The following is a 25,185-nucleotide window of genomic DNA, read 5'->3' as shown; positions in this document are numbered from 1 at the left end:
TCACAAGTTTTGTTAAAGAGAATGAGTAGTATAGGCCCCATCAGGTAGGCAATAGCATTCACAGTGCTGGGATGATGAGGATTCCAAATTTGTGGACTCCAACATATTTGTTAACTACGTCAGTTAATTCCATGTTAAATAATAACCACCCTTGGAAGATCATGCTAAAACCTTGGCATGTAGTGGCAGGTATCATACTATACTTCTAAATACTTTATAATTTTCTTCTAATTTTGTCCTCAACTAAATAAAACACTAGATTATAAATTTCATTCAAGTACTGACTGGCTTTTTTTGTTGTTGTTGTTCATAATAACAGTGATACAGTTGTATAGACAACCTCAGTAAATATATATTGAGTGAATGAATGCTATTCTCACTTTGCAGATGGGCAGAGGAACAAATAGAATGTGACTTGCCTATATTATTGCAAATTGTTAATGGAACCTAGACTGGTTGTAGGTCTTTTGACTGGTACAAAAGATAAATATTTATAAAACATAAATACTCTATGTAAATAAGTAGTAGCAAAATTTGGACATAGCTGTACCATTTTATAGAGAATCATTTCAGTTACATCAAATTTATATAACAAATAACAAGTTACATTTATTACACAAAAAGATAATTTGTGGAAAAATAATCATTGAACTTGTATATAGATTTAACAACAGATAAAAACTTTTCTTTTATGCTATTTTTTAATAGGGGCATTACTCTAGTGTGCCTTAATTGTGATTTCCTAACTGATGTTTCTGGCTTAGATAATATGGCTGCACACTTAAGTCAACATGAAACTCATACTTGCCAAGTTGTAGTAGAGAAAGGTACGTATATATAACTGTGCACTTGTGGATTTTGTTATTTATTCCATTATTTTTGGTCAACCACAATATGAACTCTTTACTAAATTGTTACTCTCATCATAGTTCATATGCTGTTGTAAATATAAAACTTTTCTTCTAATTTCAGTTTCTGTCTGTATCCCAAATTCTGAACATCTTTCTGAGTAAGTTTAATTTTTTTCAGTGCATTTTACTTTGATGGATTTTAGCACTTACTGCATTTTTAAGTGTATCATTAATAGCAATGAAAATATTTTTTAAATGTTTTTTAAACCTGCTTGTTGAAATAGGTTCCTGCTCTGTGGAGCTCGTGACCTGGTGCAAGACAAGTTGGAATTTCCTAAGTTCAAAGTTCTGAGATATTTTCTTACACAAAGCCAGTCAAGCAGCCAAGTTTATGACACTAGCTTTCATTATTCAGCTCTGTTCAGCTTGTAAATGGGTTCAGATTCCTGTTCTACTTTATCTTTGTGTCAAGTTGACATATCTTAACATACATATTTTTTCTCCAGTTGGTTTTCTCTAAAAATAACTTATTGCTATGGTCTTTTCTTACTTTGCTTAAAATAATTTGTGTTTCTCTCTACTGCACTTGCCTTCAGAGTAATACATTCCAAGTGATATGGTTGTTTGTCTTCTGTTTTGTCTGCTTCTTAATTTCATGTCTTAAGTTTTTGGACCAGATGATTGTCCTTTTTCTCATTTGTTGTCTATCATTGCGCTATCTTTTTTATCAGGTGCAGAATCAGCCCAGAGATTTCAAAAAATATCTAGGGTACACCTGGACAGTGTCCCCCTTCGATGGACACAACTGATGACTGTGTATAAACTATATTATCACCTGTAACTTCATTTTTTAAAAATTGGTTTGACTAAAGCAGGACAAAGCTTGCTAATTATTGTAGGTAATTAGTTGAATTTGTGTGACACTAATAGGTTTTAGCTTAAGCCTGATCTTTCTTTACCATCAAGTTATTCTAAATAGTTGATTTGCCTCATCAGCTATTGCCATGTCACATGTTTATGCCTTTTGGTTACTGTTGAATAGGTCTAATTTTTAGATTGAGTCTATTGTCATTCTTAGAAAATGACTCTTAAGCTATAGAAACTTGGATTCTTGCCTTATTGTCACATTTTGGCAAAACATCTTGCCTATATTTTAGATGATGGTCAATACTTTGAAGAAGAATGAAGTAGGGAAGAGAAATACAGGAATATGGGGTAGAAATTAGGAGACCACCATTTTAAATCTGGTATCAGGGAAAACTTTGCGGGCACATGACATTTTGAGTAGAGGCTTTTAACTATTTTTAAATTGAATTATCTCTTACCTATTGAGTTGTAGGTGTTTTTTATGTACTACAGATAAAAGTTCTTTATTTTTACAATATTTTCTCCCAATCTGTTGCCTAATTTTTGAAAACAGGATTATTTTAATTTAGTCTCCTTTATTCTGATTATTAGTATTTATTTAGTTTAAAATATTTATTCTTAAGTTTTAGATGAACACAATATCTTTATTTTACATTTATGTGGTGCTGAGGATCGAACCCAGTGCCTTGTGCATGCTAGGCGAGCACTCTACCACTGAGCCACAACCCCAGCCCTGATTATTAGTATTTAACCAGGAGTTGAAAGCTATACTTTTTTTTCCTGACAAGAATCCTGCTTAGGGGCTGGGGCTGGAGCTTGGGCTTATTGGTAGAGTGCTTGCCTAGCACGTGCAAGGCACTGGGTTCCATCCTCAGTACCACATAAAATAAATACATAAAATAAAAGGTATTGGTTCCAACTAAAACTAAAAAAATAACAAAACAAAAACTATTTAAAGAAAAAAAAAGAATCCTGCTTAGGTTGATAGCCACTCCTAGCAAATTATATGTAGAAATATTCAAATAAAGAAACTATTACACTATAACTTCCCTGAACTCAGGGATGTATAGTTGACATTGCTAAGGGTGTATAGACCGTGAATTCCTGTAAGAGTCCACATAGGTCAGCAAGAGTTAAAAAAAAGAAAGCAAATACAGAAAAAGGACAATGGGCCATATTTATTTGTACCTTCTCCTGCATAAGAATTCATAAAAATGTGAGACTATGAGTCAGTGAATGACATTTTAGGAAAATATATTGTGTGGTTTCCAGCTTTGGAAGCAAGTAAGTAAATGGATGAAAATTTGACTGAGTAACATGGTGGAGCTATCTTAGCAAATGTTAAGATTTTTTTGTAAGAATTTCTTGCTTAATGATAAAGGATGCAGACTTTTCATAAAGAGGATAGAGGCCATTGAGAATACTACTTGATCTTTAAGGGTATGATTGCATAGAATAGAACTCCTATCTAGTTCTTGTTTTTTGCAACTGTGATGAACTTCTTCTTTAATTGCCTTTTCTACCTAGCACTTGCTGTCATTCCTACTCCCAGACCTCAACCAGAATAGCAATCTTATTTTCAAAATATTTTGCTAGCTTTTTTTTTTACATATACCATAAAACTCACTATTTTAACATGTACAGTGAAGTGGTCTTTAATGTATTCACAATGTGTTATAACCATCACTATTGTAATTCCTAAAAATTTCTCCCACTCCAAGAAGAAACTTCATACCTGGTATCAGTCATTCTAAATTTTTCCATATCCTGGAAACCACTCATCTGCTTTCTTTCTCTATGAATTTACCTTTCCTGGACATTTCATGTAAATGGAATCATATAACATGACCATTTACATATGACTTCTTTTTATATAGCATAATCTTTTTGAAGTTCATTCATAACTGTAGCTAGCATATTATGTGAGTTTCATTCCTCTTTATGACTGAATAATAGTCTACTGAATATATGTACCACGTTTTGTTGATGGAAATTTTGGTTTTATGACTTTTTGATTATTACAAATAATGCTGCTATAAACATTTGTGTACATGTGCTTTGTGTGAACATTTATTTTTAGTTCTTTTGGATATATCCATTCAGGAGTTTGATGGAGCATACAGTTCCTCTGTATTTAACTATATTAAACTTTTCCACAATGGCTGGCACCAATTTACATTCCCATCAGCAATGTATGGGGGTTCCAGTTTTTTCCGTACTCTCCCTACGCCTATTATTTTCTTCATCTCTTTAAATTATATCCATCTGCATGGGTGCTAAGTAATTATTTTATGATTCTGATATGCATTTCCCTGATGTCTAATGATACATAATATCTTTTCATGTGTTTATTGGCCATTTTTATAACTTGTTTAGAAATATGTCTAATCATATACTGTGTCTAAAATTGGTCTCTTTTTTTTCCCTCTCTTTCTTCATAAGAGTAAGTCTTTGCCTTTTGCTGTCTCAGAAATAGCTTTGGATCTTCACCATTGAGCTTGGACTAGCATCATAAATTCATCCTGGAAAACTCACTCAAGGCCTACCTGCCATTTTTAGATATGATGATAACTGGGCAAGCAGTATTTTCTGTTTTTGATTGGTGGACGGCTTTTCTTTATTTTCCATTTAAAAATGTTTCAAAAGCATATTTTGATGGAGTTATTGTCATGGCTGTAATTTGGATTTGGGCAAATCTCATTGGGAAATGAATTATGATAGAATGATAACGTATTTATGGTTGATATATTATTGGTGCTCACTGGAAGTGTTAAAGTAGAATCTGGACAACTATTTATTGGTTGTTTATAGAAGAAATTAGTGCATAGTAAAGAAAGTTGAATTATGTGCTTTTTGAGATTCTTTGCAGCTCTAAGATTCTGAAATTTGTCCCAGTGAAATGGTATAAAAAGTATCTTATTTCATCATTATTTTGTACAAACTTTTTTTTTGTAAAAAGTTTGATTCTCAGGGTAATGTAGATTTGCCTTGAAAATGTGGAATTACTTCAATAACATAACAAAGTATTATGCACTTTATTGTTTTTAAGAGATTTAATTTGTTTTACTTTGTTGCAGTTGAGATAGTTTGCTTTCAGTTCTAAAAAAAGTTTTCTTCTTACAGATTAGCAAGACATCTACAAAAAGAGGCCCAAGCTCAACACAACAATTCTGAATTCACAGAAGAGCAAAAGGTACCATCAAATAATATCTAGATATATTCAATTCCAAATGAAATTGCTCTTGAGTCCATTAAGCAGAAAAATAAACAAAAAACTGTTATATTTAAGTAAAAAAAATCAGATTGATTATGCTTTGCCTAACATTAAGTGAACATTTATACAGATATATAACTTATCACTTAATGAATTACTTTAGTTAACTATTTAGGCCTTATTTAACTCTAATGGAAGTCATCCACACTTTTAGTTGAAAAGCGTGGGTAACCCAAAGACTGGAGTTTGTTCCGAGTCACTTGGAAAAACAGAAGGATTGGGAATAAGTGCATTCCACCTCAATGCTTAACTATGAATTTTCATAACTCTTTATGTATCACCTCTCAAAGCAAAACAGAAAACACCCACAAAACCCCCCAAACCAAAAAACAAATGGAAAAAAATTAGCTCAAGTCAAGAAGTTGGCGTACAGATCTGTCAGCTAAATAAATATATAAGATTGCAAAATGTTTCAGTACTGTTCTTTCTTCCTTGAATTAAAATTTTTGTATATCAAGTTGATTCCCTGATAGAGATTATGTAAAAGGGGATACTTTAAAGTAACTTCATTCTAAAAGAAGAGAAGAAATGGGAGGAAACAACTCCCATTTTCTCCTGGCTCAGAGTAACTATTTTTAAGTCAATTTTTAATCCTGTAGATAGTGAAAAATATGTGTTAGTCTTTTCCTCATCTCTTAAGAAAAGGCAGTGTGAAAATTCTGGTGACCTAATTCACTCTTATTAATACTTTTCTTTTTTTGCACAAGGGGAAATGGGATTAATTTTTGCATAACTTTTTAATTAAACCTAAGCAAGTTTTTAGTCCATAGGCCTGTGTTTATTAATTCTTAGTTACAGGAGTTTGGGGAGAAAAAGCCCCCAGAGTGTTAGCTGTATTTCTTGCCCAAATATATTTGTATTTTTAAAATATTTAAAATCTACTTCAAAAAAATTATGTTACTGCAATTTAAAAGGGTGTTTTTCTTTTTTCCTTAATAAGTGCTAATATCCACAATAGATTTAAGAGACTTAGGATCTTAGTCCTGGAAAATAATTATCACAAAGGAAATAGCTGATATGCTTAAGGAAAGGAACAAAGACTGTACACTATACCACTTCTATAAAATTTGTGAAGTCTGTCTAGGAGTTGTTTATGAAATGATCAGCAGGCATCATTGAATTAAGACTTAAAATATCTAAATCTTGATGAATAGAATCTTAGATATCCAGGTACATAAATTAATAGTTAATGAAGTATGTTATAAATATGAAGACAAAATAAAAAAATGTAAAAAAGTTTTAATGATCCCATATTTTAGTCACCTGTTTGCCTTCAGTTAGTTAGATTTCTCCAGCATTTGTTGCTCAGGAGTAGAACCTGTGAGCCACATGGCCTGAGATTAAAGTCTTTTGACCTCCTAAAACATTCTAAAATTACAAAACAAACAGGTTAATATCAAAAAATGAACCTTGTTAAGTGATGAGAAAAAAATTAACTTTTTCTTGATTTTTTTTAGTATTCTGAGACTAGAGTTGGTGTTGATAATGCTATTGATTCTTTAATTTATAGCTGTTTAGCTTGTCTTTGGTTATAAAGACCCCCAGATCTTGTACTTCAAAAGATCCAGGAGGCTGCAGGTCCTAGAGGAGAGAGCTGAGACCTAGAGTCAGAAGACTGAAGTCTTGCATCCTGGCTTTGGCTCTGGGCCTGATTTTCCTTATATAAGACATGAGAGATTAGAGAACTCTTAAGTGACTTTAAAAGGTCTTTCCTTCCTAAAACTCCAGTGACCTCTACATGTAAAGTGGTCTGTACCTCCTCCTCTCCTGGAAGCCTGATTTCTGAGGAACATATTATTTATAATACCTGCCCAGGAGGCATTTCTGGCTGCCAGGTGTAACTGCAGACAGAGCTTCTGTCTGCCTGTCTATTCCTTGGTCTTGAAGAAGGACCCCAAGTCATTCTGTTCTACTATATAAGGCAAGTTATATTCATTTAAAGGTTTAAATTTCTGTGAAAATGCAAGTGAAATATTCACAACAGACAGAAACACTCATATTGATGTATAGGCCTTATATGATTGTTCCATAAGAAAAAATTATCAAAGTCTTCAGTTAATAATGATTAGAAAAGAGAGGTCTTCAAGACATGTTCTGGGAAACACTGGCTCTTAAAAATTAATAGATTGTGTCTGTGTGTATGTGTGTGTGTCTGTGTGTTGTGCTAAGAATAGAACCCAGGTCCTCATGCTAGGCAAGCAAGCACTCTGTATATTAGTAAGCTACATCCCCAGCCCAATAGGCATTACTTGCACACAGTTTGTAACTTCTCTGGACTTTTAATATTCTAATGTGTATGTTGGATATTTTAAAGAGTTTGGTTGTGCAGTATTTTAAAAATTATTTGCTTTTGAAAAGCTCCCCTCCTTTCTTTACAGAATATTTCATTGGATATAGTGTTCTAAAGAACATAATACAGGAAATTTTGACACATACTGTTAGATCTGCATTAAATACTATGCCTGTACATAAGCTGGAGAGAAAACTGAATTTATTTTTCTCCAAAAAGGAAAATAGAAAATGCTTTTAACCTTATTCTTTGCAAAAATGTTGTTTTATTTTGAGTTATATTTCTTATGCTTATACTATTTCATGTATTGATAGCAGTGACGAGTTATATAATTATGCCAACCATTCAGTAGTTAGTGGAACTTTGAAAAATGTTTTTGGTTTTTAAAAACCAATCTTATTACTAAAGTGCTTTCTTTATGAAACTTTTTGCTGTCTAGTTCACAGTGAGCTCTCAAATATATTTGATGAATAAATGTTTTATTAAAATAAATCCTAATTTTTAAGAGAATAACATATTTTTCCAATGTTTATTTTATATCTAAAGAATTCTAAAGCAGAACTACTAATCTGTCTAAACCAAATTAATTGGTGATAGAATAAAAACTTCACATTTATTTCCTATTTTTAATATTCTCAAAGATTTCTAGTTAAAACAAGAGTTTATGATTCTTATTTGATCCTCCCTCACGATTAGTTCCCTTAGCTTTCATTTCAGTTTTCAATAGTTTTGTCATTATAACAACTGGGTTTAGTGGCCAACAAAAAGCTGCCAAAAGCTTTCATTCTGTGAAATTCCCTACTTTGGTGTAGTAGATTTTCTCATGTAAGATTCTGGACAAAATAGAACATCCTGTCTCATGACACTTAGAAAGTTTTTCCCTGTTTTGAGTCAAACTTGGTGGTAATGAGAATCACAGCACTATATACTTGTTTTATGTTTTATCGATTCCACCTTTCTACTTCCACTTTCTCTCTACCCCAGTGTTATCTCTCCTCCAACAGCTAGATGGAAGATGAGTGGCTGCTTAAATATTTAAAAGTTAAGTCTGGATTAAGAAAGACTGTACTGAATTATGTTTATTTTCAAACTGATTTTATTCATTATATAAATTGAATACATTTTAGCAAAATTAATTTAGCTCATTAATTGTCCATTTTTATTCCATGTTTTCCTTTAACTGATCTTTAGGGCTCTCAATTTTCTTAGCAATGACAAACTAAAGTAGATAATACTCTAAAAATGATACTGTTTTCTGTTTCTTATCATATTAGGTATGAGCAATTAATTTGAATAAAATGCTAGTGATTTAAGTCTTTCTAAAAATCAAACATCACTTCAGTGCTTGGTTTAATGTACATTAATTAAAGTAGTCAATACTTATACTCTGTAATATGTGAACTTGTGCTTCTTTATCATTTTTCTGAACTGTTCATTTTAAGGAAGGTGACACTGTTTCAGTAGCAAGCACTTGATTTTGACATCAATAAAATCTACATGTTTTAAAAGTTATTGCCACAGCTGAAATAATAGTGTTTCACTTCTTTTTTAATACTGAAGCTGGGTGTGGTCCCTTAAAATAGTTATGAATAAGGCCTGTTGGTATTTTACCATAGTTCAGTACATTTCTGTATAAAAAGCTATTGCCTTTGCTTAACTTGAAGAAATGTTTAAGTGAGAATAGTTTGTTAGTGGTTTCTTATTGTTCAGGTACAACATTTTTATCTTAAATGTTTGAAGTGTGAAATAAAATGGATTTTAAAGTCAAGAAGGAAAAAAAGCTAACCACTATTTTGAAGATTATCTCATTGATACATCTCAATACAAGCAAAATTCTTTTATAAAATCAGTTTTGAAAGAATATAGTAAAGAATATAGCTAAATGGAATTGATTGAAGTGTGTGGTTTTATTGAATATCTTGTGTGTTATATAGAAGGCATTGATGACTGGGACAAATTACTTAACCTGTTCATACTTCAGTTTTCACACCTGTAAAATGATCATAGCTAACTCTGAGTTGTGGGGAGGGTTAATTAAATTAATGTTTATAAATCACTTAGGAGAGCCTGTCGGAAAGTGTTCATTAGTTATTAATAAGTGGTTAATAATTAACAGTATTTGTTATTAATAAATTATTTGATTATTATATTTATACTTAATTATTTACTAGTTTTGCTGGAGTTGAGTGGTATATTTGAACAACAATGATTGGGGATATTAGACTTTATGTAGAAAAGATTGCTTACTGCTGGTTTTTATACATAGCTATTTAAGAGGATGAATAAACCTGAGTATTTTGCAAACTATGTATAAATATAATTTTCAAATGTAATCTCTTTTCAGATTAAAATTGCATATTTTCTAAGCTTTTCTATTGAAATTTTTAAAAGATTATGGAGATAATTAAATATTATTACTTGTGTGTCTGAGAGGCATATCTTGCTCAATAATAGTTTTTTTTTGTGAGTTGCTATCCTAGCTGTTTGTTGATACAGTAATTGAAGAGTGTCCACTAGCCTAAGCACCAGGGGCCAGGACAATACTGTTACTTCCCTTTACTCCTCTTTTACCTTTCAAAGAACATTAACCAAACACAAAATCACCAAATCCCCAATTTACTAAACATTTTGTAAGTCATACATAAAATGCGTTCAGAAAAATGTGTCAGTTTTTTTCCAAAATATGTCATTTTGTAAGCATTGTAAATGATGTACACAGTTTTTTGCTTTTATGATCTAAACTTATTCCTAAAGACATTTCAGAAATATCTTTTTTGGAAGGACCTAGAAGTCTCAGTGTCATTGTTCAGCTGCCTGCCCTGATAATTTCTTTTATGAATCTCATGAATCTCCCCTTTTCATTTCCACCTTAGCTATTCATATTCTTATTCTGAATATTGTTTAGACAGTTTGAAATAACTTAAATGATTTTTCCTTCAGTTTTTCCCCTTTCCTTTAAATTATGTATACATTGCATACCTGTATCACAATAGCCAAGGGGTTTTTTGTTTGTTTTTTTAGAAAGAATCTCACCGTGTTGCCCACACAGGCCTTAAACTTTTAGGCTCCTGCCTTAGCCTTCCCAGTAGATGGTACACATAACTATGCCCAGCTCACAACAGTGTTCTTAAGGGCATGTCTGTTTAAAAAAAAAGAACAATAAAAACACACTTCTGTGTAACTTATTGTTAAAGAAATCCTAGATTCCTCAGCAAGGAGTTTGTGGAAGGTCCATTTTCAGAATGACTATGCCCTACTTCACTTTACTTTTCAAACCTATCCCTCTGCTTTCAGTTGGGGATTTTAAGTAATTGAACCATGACAATTTTCCAAACTCTTTGATTTGGAAATCCTCCCTAGTCTTTGGGACTGGATTCCTAATATAGATCTTGTTCTTTTCCTTTAGGACATAAAAGGAACTTATTTTGCTGAAGCTTATAGATTGAGTGTCTCTCTTTTTAATATAGTGATTTTGTATATGTTTTATCACACATAATAGAACATGAGCATATTAAAAGCAAGGACTGTGCCCTATCACATCTGTTTTATAGCTTATTTTATAAAACAGGTAGACTGTAAAATCTGCACCATTCATCACAAATACTGATTTTGTTAATATTGCCTATGTTTTTAAACAAGTCAGAATTGAGCTTTAATCAGAATTAAATTAGACCATTGTGCTATCTTTCAGATATCTTTTAGTAAATTTCAGGCTTTATGAGAAGATGATTGGAAGGGAAGATGTAAAAAATCCCTTTTCATTGCCCTCCCCCTTTTTAATTTTCTGTTTTCTTTTTTAAAGTTAGTATTTGGGGGCTAGAGTTGTAGCTCAATGGTAGAGTGCTTGCTTGCCCAGCATGTGTGAGGCACTGGGTTCAATCCTCAGCACCACATAAAAACAAATTAATAAAATAAAGGTATTATGTCCATCTACAACTAAAAAAGAGCTATTTTTAAAACAAATAAAGTCAATATTTTAACTTACAGATAACAAAGATAGTACATATAAATGGGGTAACATGTTTTGATACATGTATATATTGTGTGATATTTAAATCCAGTTAACATTTTCTACTCACTTATCATTTCTTATGTTTAAAAACTTTCAAATTTTTCTTTTTTCTTTTGAAATGTAGGATGCATTTATTTATCCCTCCACCCACCCCTACTGGCTCCAACCCCTGGTAACTACTATTCTACTTTCAACTTCTATGAAATCAACTTTTTTGTATTCCACATGAATAAGATTTTTTGGGTCTTGTCTCTGTGCCTGGCTTACTTCATTAATATAATGATCTTGTTCCATCATGTTGTTGCAAAGGATAGGATTTCTTTATTTTTATGACTGAATAGTATTCCATTGTGTATATATAACATTTTTTTTATCCACTTATCAGTTGATGGACTCTTAGGTTTCCATTTCTTGGCTAATAGGAATAGTGCTGCTATGAGTATGGGAGTGCAGGTGTCTCTGCAGCTTACTGATTTCCTTTCCTTTGGCCACATATCCTGGAGTGGAATTGTTGGATCATATCGTAGTTCAATTTTTAATCTTTTGAGGAACCTCCACACTGCTTTCCATAATGGCTATCTTTGTTGCCCTTTAAATCATATCTAGACCTATCACCAAACCAAACTTGATTTAGAATTGGTTATGGCATATTAGTTTAGAGAAGAATATATACTCATCTCTCTCCCACTTCTCAGCCCTTTGTCTTCAGATTCTCTTCTCTAAAATCTGCAAGGTGCTAGAAAAGGAATAATAATTTATTTAAAGAAGTATAGATCTCTTTTGTAAATTTTTTAAATTGTAGATGGACACTATATCTTTGTTTTTTTTTTAATGTAGTACTGAGGATCGAGCCCAGTGCCTCACACATGTGAGGCAAGTTTTCAACCACTGAGCTAAAATCCAAGTCCCTATAGATCTCTTATAAATAAAAATTCTTGATTTTAGTAACTGACAGTTAAAATTATCTTGGGATGTATAGCATTTTTTTCCCTACAGAAAACCATTGGCAAAATTGCAACATGCTTGGAATTGCGAAGCGCAGCTTTACAGGTAAATGGAATTTTTTAATGAATTATTCTAAATCGCTCTAATAAGATATTAGACATTCATGCCCAAAGCAATATTATCTCAGAAGGGTTTTATAACAATTGGAATTGATCAGTTGAACTCACACTTAAATGATTTAGTTCATACTTTGTACACTGTAGAAATAAAAGATATGATTTTAATTTTTTCTGTTTCTATTAGCTTGAATATTCCAAAAATCAGTTTGGAACTTTTCATTTTCTACCATTAAAGCAAGAAATATATTTATTTTAATATTTGATTCTTGCCACTTAAAAGACATAGGGTGTAGTGAAATCTTTGTAATGAAAAGATATAATATGCATATTTTAAATTTAGTCCACACAGTCCCAGGAAGAATTTAAACTGGAGGACCTGAAGAAGCTAGGACCAAGTAAGTTTTGTTTTATATTTTTTAGTGATATTCCTTTAGAAAGAGTTTTATCTGTTGTGAATATTAAGATTGTTTAGCACAGAAAGTGATTGGATTTATTTCTCTTATTTTTTGGTGCTTTTAAACTCCTACAATATTTGCATTTTTAATTACCATTTGGATTTCATCTTGCAGTATGGGCAAAGGCACAGTGTGAATAACTGAATGAATGTAAGTTAATGTAGCCTTTTAAAAATTTTTTTTTTAGTTGTAGACAGATACAATACCTTTGTTTTATTTATTTGTTTTTATGTGGTGTTGAGGATCAAATCCAGTGCCTCACACATGCAAGGCAAATGCTCTACAAACAGAACTATAACCCAGCTCCTGTACTCTTTTTTTTATTGAGATAAGATTGCACATCTCAGTGCATTTATGTGACTAGGGAATAGTAGATTTTATTTATCCAACTAAGTAAGATTTTTAAGTAGGGAATCATAAAATCAAAGCATTTTCAAACAGAAAGGAGTCTCAGACTTGTGGTCACATTCTCTATTGAGGAAAGAAATGAAATGATTTGTTTGCCCTGTTTCATTTAAATCCCCAGTAACTGAGCAGGGTCTAGATCTCAGAACATTTGTCAGTCTATCTCAGTTCACACTAGTGCAATCCTTTTAATGTAAACATGCTTTGAGTAAGAGGTAAAAAATTAATTTAAGAACTAAAGAGGGCCTTGCACAGTGGCGCATGCCTGTAATCCTAGCCGCTCGGGAGGCTGAGGCAGAAGGATATCAAATTCAAAGCCAGCCCTAGCAAAGCAAGGCACTAAGCAACTTAGTGAGACCCTGTCTCTAAATAAAATATGAAATAGGGCTGGGGATGTGGCTCAGTGGTCAAGTGCCCCTGAGTTCAGTCCCAGTATCCCCTGCCAAAAAAGAACTAAATAGAATGTTCCTATAAATTCCACAAACTGCCAATATCTAATTCATTCATAGCAATTCTAACAAAGACATATATTATTGAGATAGCTGAAATGTGATTGTATTGCAAATCCTGGGTAGAAAAAGGATTCTCAGAGTATACTGAAGGGGATCTGATTTTCTGTTGTTTGGGTTGGAAAAGAGAAGTTAACAACAACAGACAACAACAAAGGAATGCGTAACAGATTTGTTGTGATTCTGGTGGCTTTTCCACAGTTTTAGATGATCATATTTCATTTCTTCAGAACACCATCCTTCTGAATATGGCAAGAATTCTGATGAACTCTGTCATTTTAATAGTTTTGGTTACTTTATGTAATCCAGATCATAAAGTTTTTTTTTCTTTGTGGTTCTGGGGATCAAACCCATGACCTCACACATGCTAGGCAAGCATTTTACCACTGAGCTACATCTCCAGCCATAGATCATAAGAGTTGGAGATGTTATAAGAGACACACTTATATTCAGAAATAGTTCTTATGCCTATATCCAATGTATATAAGGATACTAATCAATGTAATATTTCTCACAATTTTTTGGGTTTTTTTGTACCTAAAACTTTATTTTTCAAAAGCATTAATAAATACTTTGTATATGATTGAGATATAATTTATATAAAGCACAGTTCACCAATTTAACATATCATATTCAATTTTTTAGTAAATTGGAAGAGTTATGCAGACATCACCACAATCAATTTTAGGACATTTTCATCACCACAAGAAGAAACCCTATTCCCATGAGCAGTCATTCACTTCTTGCCATCCCCCTAAAATCCCTTCCAATTCCCAGCCCTAGGAAACCATTAGTTTGATTTCTGTCTATAAATTGTCCTATTGAAGACATTTTATTTAAATGGACTCATATGATATATAATCTTTTATGACTGGCTACATATAAGATTATTTTGAGAAAAACACATTGATGGCTTTAAATAAAATGTTGCAACAGTTGTTTATACAGTGGTTCTACTGAAAATTATGTTTGTGTGTGAGTGTGTGCATATGTGTGTGTGTGTGTGTGTGTGTGTGTGTGTGTGTGTGTGTGTGAGAGAGAGAGAGAGAGAGAGAGAGAGAGAGAGAGAGAGAGAGGGAGAGATGATGCTGGGGATTGAACCAAGGGCTTTGAGCATGTTAGACAAGTGCTTTACCAGTAAAGTATGTCACCAGCCCTCAGTTTTTTACGATAAAAATAATTAGGATTTTGGCTTCTTATTCAGTCATTATTTCCTATTAGTTTGTTTCCAAACAAAATTTAAGAATCTTATAGATACACAGAGTGGCTGTAAAGACTGTGGATGTTTATTTCATATATTTATTATCTCTTCCTCTGAGCATGCTCAAGTACTTCTATTGCCTCACAAGATCTTTCATTAATTGCCTTTTTTTTTAGAATAGCATCTATATGCTAAGCACTCGAATCCTCTCAGTTTCATTTTTCTAAGGACAACACCGACATTAGCTTGTAAATCCCAGGAATGAGTTTTAGGGTCACCTGGACCGGTTCTTTCACTATGCTGTTATTAATACCTGTAGTGGTGCTGTACTACATCATTCCTAAGTACAGCTCTCCAGTTCAAATTACTAAGAAATTATTGATCCATGTATTAGTCGAAGATCAGGTTAAAATCTATTACTTTTTCGGCTTTTTAAAAAAGATTTGGAGTAGAAATGGAAAGAGAATTTTGGAGATTCACTTTATTATATTTTTTATAATGTTTTTCATTTGTACTTTTCCCTTCTTGATAGTTATCCTTTTAGATGATTTTAATTTGCTGTTGCTTCTGAAAGAAACATAAACGAGTATTTCAGTAGGGTAGACTCTGTAATTTGGAATTTATCCAAGCAGGGCACTTGTTGTGAGTTAATTATTGAGTTGGAATTAAATATTTTCTACAAATTGGTATTTAGTAATATTTCAGATTAAGTATACTTATTCAAGCTTGCTTTTTAAAAAATTAAGCCTCTTCTAAGGAAAAATAGTGAATTCTAACTTTTAATATGTTGAACTTAGCTGGTTTCCTTTCTTTTAAAAAAAAGTTTTTTTAAAATTTAATTTTGTGCGTGTGTGTGGTGCTGGGGATCAAACCCAGGGCATTGCCCATATAAGGCAAATGCTCTGCCACTGAGCTACATCCCTAGCTCTTGGCTGGTTTATTAGGCTGATGTATTCTTTACTTCAACATTTTGAAATCTTTTAAATTCTGTCTGAAAATACTAAAACTATGATTGTGAAAGTCTGAGCCATTTTTTCTTATGTAATTGCAGTAATGTACTGCTGCTTACTCAAGCATATCTCCCCACCACCACCCTGCAAAATTCCCTTCTATTAAGCCACCCTTCAAGGCTTCACAGAATCCCACCTCTCCCTGAAAGCTTTCTCTGCTGTCTCTATAGAGGCATAATTAAACTCTGCCTCCTCTCCTGTATAGGATCATTTTAACTATCCATTGTCAGACTCTCACATGTGTTATTTTTCACTTGTATTTGTTTCAGTCCTCAAAGAGATTATGAATGGACTCTTCCCCCACCCCAGCGCCTATTGAATGCTTTAAGTGTAGTATGAACTTGGCAAGATTGTGTTGAGTTAAATAGATTTGAATATTTTGAAGGAATCTTTTCCTATAATTTAAAAAATACCCTTTCAAAATTGAGGCAGCTGCCCATTTTTCCTACCACAAAAATGAAACACGTCAGTCACAAAAGCAGAATGCATTTTGATATTTACCTGTGTGTCATCTTTTGAGGGTTAGCTTCAGGAGGTTGGTAGGTCCATCCTCCAAGAGAAAGGCTGGGAGTGCTGAATTTTCCATGGTGGAGTAGCATCAGATGTCTGCCATGTAGTGATCCAAAGTGTGTAAGTCCTACCAAATCAGCCCATGAATCTCTAACCCATGACATGCTTCATACTTATGATAATATCTTTTGTAAAATTCAAGCTCCTCTTCAGATCCTCCTAAGACATCATTGCTAGTATTGGTAGAAAGAAAACTCTATGTAAAGTTTAAGCTATTTTAAAAGAACAATAGAAGCTGTTATTCCATAGTTGTTGAAAATGTAAACCTATACTACAGTTATAGAAAGTAAAACATAATTTGTTTTTTTAGTTCTAAAGCTATCCACATAAATTAAATGTTTGATAATACTTTAACTTGTAAAAATAATATAACAAAGCTATTATTCTAAAGCAAATACTTCCTCTTCAGAGCTTTGATACTAAAGAAAAGAAAATACTATTTAATTATTCTGTTACAATACAAATGCAAGATAACCACTGAGCCACATCCCCAGCCCTATTTTGTATTTTATTTAGAGACAGGGTCTCACTGAGTTGCTTATGCCTCACTTTTGCTGAGGCTGGCTTTGAATTCTTAATCCTCCTAAGCCTCTGGGATTACAGGTGTGCACTACCACACTCAGCCAAGATATTCTTAATAACCAAGATATTTTTCAACTTTTTTGTTTGTTTTTGATGTACTGGGGATTGAACCCAGGGGTGCTCTACCACTGAGCTGTATTTCCAGTCCTTTTTATTTTTTAAAACTTTTTTAGTTGTAGATGGACACAATACCTTTATTTTATTTATTTATTTCATGTAGTGCTAAGGATCGAACCCAGTGCCACATGTGCAAGGCAAGCACTCTACCACTGAACTACAACCCCAGCTCTTTTATTGTTTTATTTTTATTTTGAGACAGGGTCTCCCTACGTTGCTTAGGCAGAAGAACTTCTAGTCCTCCTGACTCAGGCTTTTGGTACCTAGGATTACAGACACATGCCACCATCACAGGATCAACTTTTAAAAATTATTGTTATATACATTTTTAATGGTTGATTTTTTTGCCCATTTTATTAAACTCTTATTACAATATGATCTTTTCTGTGTTTTTGTTTCTGATATAAGTGAGACATGATCTTTTTGTTACCTGCTCCCCATTCTTGGGTATCTATTCCATTGTTGTGTAAGTGATCAATATTTATTAATATTACTTATTAATATTGAGTTGATTTAATAGTTTAGTAACAATGATCATGCAGAAGTATAGAAAAGATGTTCTTGTATTAAAAAATAAACAGTACTTCTTAGTAAGATAAGAAATATTAGGATTCTAGTCAACTAGATCACAAAGGTCATGGAGAGAGTGAATGTCCATTTTAGATTTTCCCTCGCCATTTTGTATACATTTATTTAGGCTGTAATTCTCTCAATAGCCTGTAAAGGAAGTAGCATTCTCATTTTAGAACTGGGGAGATTAGAGTATTTATGTAAATGTTCAAGTTATTGTTGTAATTGTAGGGCTAGGTTTTGATTTAAACCTTCTACTTTGATCTCCTGCTGCTTCCCCTTTGCTTGTCAGACTTAAGTTCTCACAGTCCTTTCTATGCCTTGAATAAGGCAAACTCTTTCCTACTTGGAACCTTTGTTGTTGCTCCAGCCTGTTCTCTAATACCTGGGAAGCCCTTATGCTAGAGCCACTTGTGGATGATTCCTCTCATCTCAGGTCTTGGCTCAAATGTCTTCTTACAGTTTAGTTTCGAAAGGCACCCTGTCTACCTTAGCTACTCTACCAAGTTCTCTCTGCTTTTACACAGCATCCTGTTTGTATCCTTCATACCACTAATCACATCTTACATTATCTAGTTTATTTATTGGCATATTTATTGTCTACTTTTCCTTAGTAAAGTCTAAGATCCAAATATGAGTTCTTGATTACTGTGTATCTTTAACACCTAAAGCAGTGATTGGAACATTGTGAGTACTCGGTATGCATTTGTTGAGAAGAAGAAAGAGATAAAGGATGAGGAAGAGCTAAAGGAAGAGAGAATTAAGAGTGAGTAATGAGAATCTAGATACAAGTTTCCAACTTCTTTCTCACTGGATGATTGACTCCTATTGGAATAAGTTATGTAATTACAACCTGTTCTTTTTGAATTTTCTTATTTAGGAATCCAATATGCCATACTCCTTTTAACTCAAATCTGCAAGACTCCAAAATTAAAGTCTGAGTAATTAGAGTAAAAATCATGGGTTGCCCAATTAATAATGCTAAATATTCACCTTGAAATAATTGCAGGTAGTCACTAGGAACCCATAAATTGGGAAATGAAACAATAAATTTCATAAAATACTTTTCCAGATACAGATAGAATTGTATAACATCTGTCTGTAGGCTTACATTCCAGAAAGTAATCAACCAGGACACAAGAGGTGATAGCATTATGTTGTTTGATGACTTCCCTGAGGAGAGAGTCTGCTGTGTGTGTGTGTGTGTGTGTGTGTGTGTGTATGTGTGTGTACACATGTGTAAATATATACACACACACACACACACACACACACACACACATATATGCATGTATATATGTGTGTACACATATATAATAAATTTCATCATAAAAGGAATATTAGAATTATAACCTTGTTGCTACAAACCTTACCAGTGTGATAAGTATTGAGGGAAATCTACTTAGGATAAAGAATAAGATGTGATTATCTATTTCTCTTTAATTAGTCATCTTCAGTATCAATCTTTTAGTTAAAATACTTCAGGAGAAGAGGTATTCTCTTTCACCCTATATCACCTAGGACCTTGTACATTGGAGAACTATTTTATGGTTCATTTTCTATCAGGGCTCTGAGACTTTCCTTGGAGATCTTACAGTACTCTGAAAATACTGGTACCTGCAGTCCACTATGGACATTTTTATTTTGCTAAGACACTCAGTAGTCAATTGCATAGTCTTGAAATGATAGTGAAGCTCGGAATTTAAAATACATATATTAATGTGTGGTTAATACATTATAAAATACGATTAAAAGTATCAATTTAAGATATAACATATAAGACTAACTAATATATAAGACTTAATAACATGTAGGACTAAGATATAAGATATAAGACTAATGTTTGTCTATGTCTTTATTCTAGTCCTAAAGAATATTCTCACATATAATAAAGAATTTCCATTTGATGTTCAGCCTGTCCCATTAAGGTAAATAAATAAGCATCCATATTTTGTCTTCTGATTTTATTATCTATTTTATGCCTGTTTTTTAAATATTTCTGGATTTTTTTCCCTATCAAATTTGGTATTGGTGATATGACTGATACCATTGGTATCAATGAAATGATTGACATTGACATTTATATCAACATTAACCTAATAATCAGCATCTTATCTGGGAAGTTAGTGGCTTTGAGGGTTAGCTGGTGTATTAAGTGGAGTAGCTCACTAATTTTTCTGTCCTTTTTTATATAGGAGAATTTTAGCCCCTGGTGAGGAAGAGAATTTAGAATTTGAAGAAGATGAAGAATAAGGTGGTGCTGGAGCAGGGTCTCCTGATTCTTTTCCTGCTAGAGTGCCTGGTGGGTACAAAAAATGTACATTATATAATTCAAGGTCAGGTGTTTGGAACTTACTTTTGTACTTGTTAGTGGCAGGTAAAACATCTCCAAGTTTGCCAATCTTAAGCAAATTATCACGGCCATTCTGTTAGCGGTAGCTATCGGTTTATTGTGAAAGTATCTTACTATTTGTGTCAGGGATCCTCAAAACATCCCATGTTTAGTGATTGGCTAGGAAGACCCACAGGACTCAGCATATAGCTGTACTCACAGTTGTATTCTGAGTCATTACAACAAGAAAACACAAGAACAAAATCAGCAAAGGGTAAAGGCACACAGACAAATTCCAGAGGAAACCAAACTTCTAAGAGTCCTCTTCCAGCAGAGTCAAATATGTACTCGATTCTCTCAACATTCTTTCACACCTGTGAAATGAAAAATATTGTCTATTGGGGAAGCACTGTAGAGATTCAGTGCACAAGACACTTATTGGGGTTAGCATGAACCAAAACTACAGACTACAGGATGAAAGCAAGTGTTCAGCACAAACCATATTGTTTGCATGGACCGTTTAGGCACAGTGATCTTCTTAACAGGGCACGATGGGAATCCTGCTGAAATCCAGGTTTCCAGATGCTAGCCATGGACCAACATTGTAAGTAGGCTTTCTAGAGTAACTGTTTGCTATGTTAATTATTTTCTTTATATATCTAGCTGTTCTTTAAATAATCATATATGATTGTGAAACCTGGACCTGGAGGAACAGATACTAAACAGTTTCCCTTAACAGGGAAATAAAGAATACATAGCAAGTCCTTTTTATTTGTGGAAGATCTTAACAAGGTTGTAAAATACCCTAGTCAAGCACCCTGAGTAAATTTTTTGACTCTTCCACTTCTATACTTTCTTCTGTTCTTATACAGTGCACAGTTTTTACTTCTGATGAACTAGTTCATTTTTGGAAGTGTAGAAATAACACTGTACTATTGTGATGCATTTTTTAAAAGACTCTATGCTTTATGGTATAATTAAATATAATATACTTATCATCCAGAAAACTTCATAATTAAAGTCAGATTCCAGTAATTTAAATACTCTTTGGTAGAAGACGTTTGAAATATAAACAGTATAGGCTTAGACAAACAAGATACCTGCGCTTTTGAGTCTAACATCTGCCAATCAGTAGTTAAGTGACTGTACTTAATTCTTTATAAAAGGAGATGTTGACAATGCCTAATTTGTAGGGTTACAGTAAAAATTAAGGCACCACATACAAAGCATTTGGCATGATACTTTTCATTTGCTGGTGTAGTGGTGGCTACTGTATTTTCATTATCACCTCTAAATGGTGCTAATGTCCTACACCATAGGATTATTGGAAAAATTACAGTCACTATAAAATGTTATTGTTAGTGTTTCTTTGGTACAAGGTAAGTATTTCCAATCTGCTTATCCTTATGAAGAAAGAGCTATATTTTACTTGTCATATTTGTAGGAAATTTCAAGATTGCTGAGATGATGAGGTAAATAAATTTGCTAAAATTTTTCTGTATTTTTTATTTCCTTTTCAAACCACATGCTATAATTGAAATAGATTCCAGTTCTATAAATTTCTGGTTTGGTTATTTGTTCACTAGCTATACTTCTGTAGCAAACAATATCCTTGAAACAGATGATATAAGTCATGAAATGGACAGATTTAGGTCTTTATGGGGTTCAAGTTGCTGAGTTGAAAAGAAACTCTGTAAATTAAGTCTATTTGCTATGAAAGATTAAGCCCAAAGTAATCAGATTTTTGTATTCTGATATAGCATTTTGGTATTTTATTTCAGAGATACAGAAAGCTCACTAAACCCTTCTATTCCCTGAATTATTTTCCTCAAAGTAAGAAAGAGTACATATAGTTCAATTGGCTATATTTGATTTGTGATGATATTTTCAAGGGCCTGTGTCATTATAAAATTGAAAATGTCATTGAAGGACAATTTAACCTTTAACTTAATTGTAGAATGGGAAAAAATTGTTATACTGTGGACATCCAAGATTTCAGTCGTGATAAGGCTGTTGTGTCTACATTATCATGGCAGGGTGCTTCTAAGAATTATAACATTTTTATTACGTTTATTTTATGTAATTTATATAATTGTAAGTTTGTTGTACTTTTTTTTTGGTACTGAGGATTTAACACAGGTTTACTTTACCAGTGAACCACATCCTCATCCCTTTTTATTTTTTATTTTGAGATAGGATTTCACTTAGTTGCTGAGGGCCTCACTGAGTTGCTGAGATTAGTCTTAAACTTGGGATCCTCCTGCCTCAGCCTCCCAAGTCACCTGGATTCCAGGCTTGTGCCATAGCATCTAGCTTATTGTGCTCTTTTTAAAAAAAGATTTATTAAGGTGTCCCTTACATATATAAAAGGCATCTTTTTTAGTGTGCAGCTTTATGAGTTTTGACAAACACACATGCTAAACACTACTTCTGTTAAGCTAATGAGATGAAGTATAATATATAAATATGGTATGACCAAAAGTTGTTTATTCCCTTTTAAAATTAAAAATGGATTTTTATCCAACGTTTCTTGAAAAGAATAAAAATTGTTAAACCTTTCTTTGACATTAATATCATTTTCAAAGCCTTCAATTCTCATAAGACAAACAGTAACTTTTGTGTACTGCTTTAAACACTAACTGGCTTAAGTCCAAATAGTAGTTTAATTTTCTTAAGGTAATCTCAGTAGATTTTATTTAAATAGAGGATATAAATTTATAACTTATCATTTATTACCTGAAAATTTATTTATCATGTTGAATATTAAAGCTTCTAAATGATAAACCAAAGTAATAGAAATTAAAAAAAAATAGCTGGCCAGGATTACATGCTTATAATCCTAGCTACTTGAGAAATTGAGGCAGGAGGATTGCAAGTTTGAGACCAGTGGGGACAACTTAGAGAGAATTTGTCTCAAAATAGAAAGAACTATGGATGTAGCTCAGTGGTAGGGTGCTTGCCTCACTTGTGTGAAGCCCTACATTCGTTTCCTAGTACCACATGCACAAGTAGCCATGACACAATTTTAGACAAAATTTTAAAAAACATTTCTGAGTGACCTAAACATAAGCCTAGCAATTTCAACATTATTCTAGATTTGTATTTGTTATTCATCTTTTATATAGTCTTAGATATCTACAAAAAATGTTTTTTTGAAACTCAAAATGAAGAGTGAATCTTACTTCTTTAATATCAAACCTGTACTTGTTTCTTTCCTGCATAAATATTCAATTCTGAGTTGAACTTGAGAGTTAAGCAAATATGGATTTCATTTTCAGCTAAAGTGCAGTTTTTTTCTTACCCATGCATATAGGAAGTTGAACACTGCAACAAAATATACATTGCTGTTCCATGAATATTAAGGCATCCTTATTTCACAGAATTTCAGAATATATCTAGGGTTAATCAGTAAATACCACCAAAGTGTGCAGTTAGACTCTGGCTCTCTGAGGACTTCCTTCCTCTCAAAGTCTCAAATTCTCAGACTGAGCCAAACAGTCAGAGCCAGAGTCCCTCATCCAGTCATGTACTTATGTTGAAAGGAAAGGAAAATACCATTCAATGTTATCTGGTAGTTCTCCTAGCTGTTTTTCAATAGTTTTAAGGCTTGTTAATATTCTATCACTCTCAAGCAGTTTTGGAAACATTTTAAGATTTCTTTTTTTATAATTTGTTTCTTGTTTGTTTGTAGTACTGGGGATTGAAGTTGGGGGTACTCTACCACCTAGCTACATCCCCAGCTCTTTGATTTATTTTTTTAGTTTGAAACCAGGATTTTGCTAAGTTGCCCAGCTGGCCTCTCCTGCTTTAACTTGCCAAGTTGCTGGGATTACAGGCATGCACCACTATGTCTGGCTCAGTTTTTTTTTTTAATCCATGAATCTTGTCACTTGAATTCAAAAAAGGTTTTCTCCAGAGCTTTGCAGAAATTGGTTCATAGGAAATGTCTATTGAGTAGGCTCTTCATCAAGGCTCTAAGCAACATCTGGCCTGCTTTTTCTTGAAAGTGCTCTGGCCACTCAAATTTTTAACCCAGCACCTGTAGTAACTCTTCCTTGCATGCTAAATAGCATCTGTGTATGAAACATATACCCACTGATTAATCGTAGGTTTTGTGAGAGTATTTATTATTTTTTTCCAGATATGATGGTGACACTTAAGAATTCAGCCATTATCCAAATCACATATTTCTGAACACAGAAAAATACATATTTCTAGTACCAGTCAATAAAGAAAATAAAAACAAGAACATACTCATATAACCTATATACAAACAACTTTAATCAGGTATAATTTTTGACAGACTTAGAAATATTATTATTTGAAGCTAATGACCCCTAAGATTTTTATCAAACTTTTAATGTAATTTCAAAGTGAACAAACTTCTTATGATTTTACTCTTTATTTTGAAAGGTTGGAGCAGTTCCTCAACTACTAATTAGTTACCACCCAAAAGAAATTGTGCATGTGTTTTTATATTTTCACACAATTTTTATGTGTGTACAAATTGCAGATGTGCAGTACAAATTGCAAAATTTTTCTCTTGCTAGATTTTTAAGACCCATTTCATGTTTTGTGCCATCTACAAAATGTTATGACCAAATAATGATTTGACAATACCATTATTTTAAATTATGTTAAAATTATCCCAAAATATTAGAAAATATTATTTTATATATATCCTTTTTATTGCATTTTAAAATTACAAAGAAATGTGCACTTAAAAAAAGTGTGTGACAGACTTTGAATTGGTTGTATCAGACATCTGAATTTAATTACAAGTATGATAAATCTAAAACAAAGAAGACATATATAATCATATACATATGATAATGCTTAGTTTACATTTTATATATCAGGTACATCTCTGTCCTAAAAGTATGGATAAAAATTTTGTACTTCTTATTCATGACATTTAATTCACCAAGCACCAAGGCAAAATGAACACTGACTCACCTCTTATTGAAGTAAATGCCTGTGACAAACATTTGTACAATATTATGTAAAAAGCCAAGCAAATGAAATTACTCAATAAGCAAACTCAAATCAGTGTTTTAAAAAAATATAATCTTTGGT

The 25,185-nt window shown here is 32.7% G+C and overlaps 1 pseudogene; it reads left to right on the top strand.

The window, feature by feature from the left end:
* LOC143640402 (zinc finger protein 280D-like) overlaps positions 1 to 25,185 on the top strand; it is a 91,155-nt pseudogene that overhangs the window by 52,330 nt on the left and 13,640 nt on the right.

The sequence above is a fragment of the Callospermophilus lateralis genome, unplaced genomic scaffold, assembly GCF_048772815.1.
Source record: "Callospermophilus lateralis isolate mCalLat2 unplaced genomic scaffold, mCalLat2.hap1 Scaffold_227, whole genome shotgun sequence".
NCBI classification, from domain to species: Eukaryota; Metazoa; Chordata; class Mammalia; order Rodentia; family Sciuridae; genus Callospermophilus; species Callospermophilus lateralis.
The sequence above is the reverse complement of the archived record's forward strand: the minus strand, read 5'-3'. Positions and strand labels throughout refer to the sequence as shown.